At 41.3% G+C, this 1821-nt stretch overlaps 1 long non-coding RNA gene across 1 annotated transcript; it reads right to left on the reverse strand.

Moving 5' to 3' along the window:
- Positions 1-11: 11 nt before the first annotated feature.
- On the reverse strand, positions 12-1260 carry LOC102193470 (uncharacterized). The gene is made up of 2 exons (XR_312569.1): positions 1023-1260; positions 12-707 (listed from the first exon to the last, which is right to left on the reverse strand). It is a non-coding gene; the product is annotated as an uncharacterized LOC102193470 (long non-coding RNA).
- Between the last annotated feature and the right edge of the window lie 561 nt (positions 1261-1821).

Consider the following 1821-nt stretch of genomic DNA (forward strand, 5'->3'; position numbering starts at 1 on the left):
AATGAACTCACCTCCAGAGTGTGCTGGAAGTGTCCACTGAGGCTGCTGTTGGATGGGAGAGGTGGGCGAGGCATGATTGTGAGTAAATACTGCAGATGATCTGGCATTTGCTCCCTCAAATCCAGGCTGAGGTATACACTGTGGACTCTCGTTTCCATATAATGGAGGCCTAATGGGCAAATGATTTTGATGTGGTGACGGAGGTCCATTTACTAAATCCTGCTGTGTGTAGGGATGCTGGAAATGTTGAGCTACAGCTTGGTAAGGGTTGTGAGGGGAATGAAGTGATGTCCATTGGGTGTCACAAGGATGAATGTCTTCATTCATGTTACTTCCTTGGTTTGCAGCTGGAATCGTGGCTGAAACATCAGGAATGACTGGCTGCACACTGTGGTCAGTGTTATTAACATGTAACAAGCTGTTATGAGGATTGTTGTTATTGGGTGAAAATGCAGTGAAGTCTCTCTGGAAGCTGGAGCTGGACATCTGGAGGTGGTTGTAGCAGGGAGTGTAATCAGAAGGAGACCTCAGGTTGAGATGCTGAAAGCTGGGCAGAGGGTCAAAGAGGTGTCTTGGAGGTGAAGCTGTGGACCAGTCCTTCTGACCCGCCCACGGCTGGCAGGGTGTCTGGCTCTGATTGACTGAGGGGACGTCCATCATGCTCCATAACCATCACTGATAGGTGTATTTCTTTTTGGAGGCGTTACCTAAAGAGAAAACAGAAAAATATATCAGGAGGGTTGTAATGTGATCCTGCGCTCTCCACTGACACAGGTTATATTTTGGAATACGTTGCATTTTCAAAAACACAGATTTTTCGCTATGAGTTCAGTTTCTATGATTTTTAAGCAAATTTTAGCAGAAACTGTCGAGTCTACATAACCGCTAGCTGTCCTTCGGATAGCACCGAATCTAAATGATCATGAAACAGATCAGTAACAGTACATATAAGCAAACATGATGAGATAAAACACCAATGACTCAAGAAACAAATTCATATTCGGTTATAAAAGACTTAATACCCTCGGGCATCAAAGGAAACGGCGGGCTCCGCATGCAGCACTTGAACATTTGCGTCCTCATTTTCGCCTCCCCTACACCGGAAGCGAAATGCTTTACGTTATATTAAAATGCAGAAAAATGCACGAATGCGATAATAGTAGTTTTGTAAGCGTTTGTTAGTAGCTCCAGCATCCCCGGTTCCCGTTATACACCTGAGCCTCACTGCAATGGAAGCGTCATCACGCTGGAAAGTCTAACGTTTCCGTATGTCCTTTCACAGTAAAAGCCTCCAAAACGTACATATTTAATTCGGTTACTAATTTGGAGTTATACAATGGGACTAGATGAAAATGTTTTCTATACTATATCATCTGTGCTGAAATTGGGATTATTGCACATTTATTTAGATAATTTAAAAGTAGCTGCTAATTCTTTCCAGCTGAAGATGCCCAGAAAACCTGAAAACTAACTAAATACATATATGGTAAATGAAATAAGGTCAGCCAACAAGAAGCTACAATACTAAACACGTGCTTATTAAATGCTTCATTACTTTTTTAAATGTTGCAATATAATATTAATATCAGAGTGCTGAGTGTCAGACTGGCGACCTACTAAGGGTGTACCATGCATCTCTCTGTTACTGTTAAGAATGAACAGTGCAGTTCTGTCACCAAGTACTTTCTTTTTGAGAAATTAAGATACTGTTTTGATGAACATTTTATATTTATATTTGATCAAATTCAAACATTCTGAATGACTAATTTTCCTACCACTCCTGTACTCTCGGTGTACAATAATGTGTCATCAAGATACAAG

The sequence above is a fragment of the Pundamilia nyererei genome, unplaced genomic scaffold (assembly GCF_000239375.1).
Source record: "Pundamilia nyererei isolate P.nyererei 1_Seehausen unplaced genomic scaffold, PunNye1.0 scaffold01941, whole genome shotgun sequence".
Lineage (NCBI taxonomy): Eukaryota > Metazoa > Chordata > Actinopteri > Cichliformes > Cichlidae > Pundamilia > Pundamilia nyererei.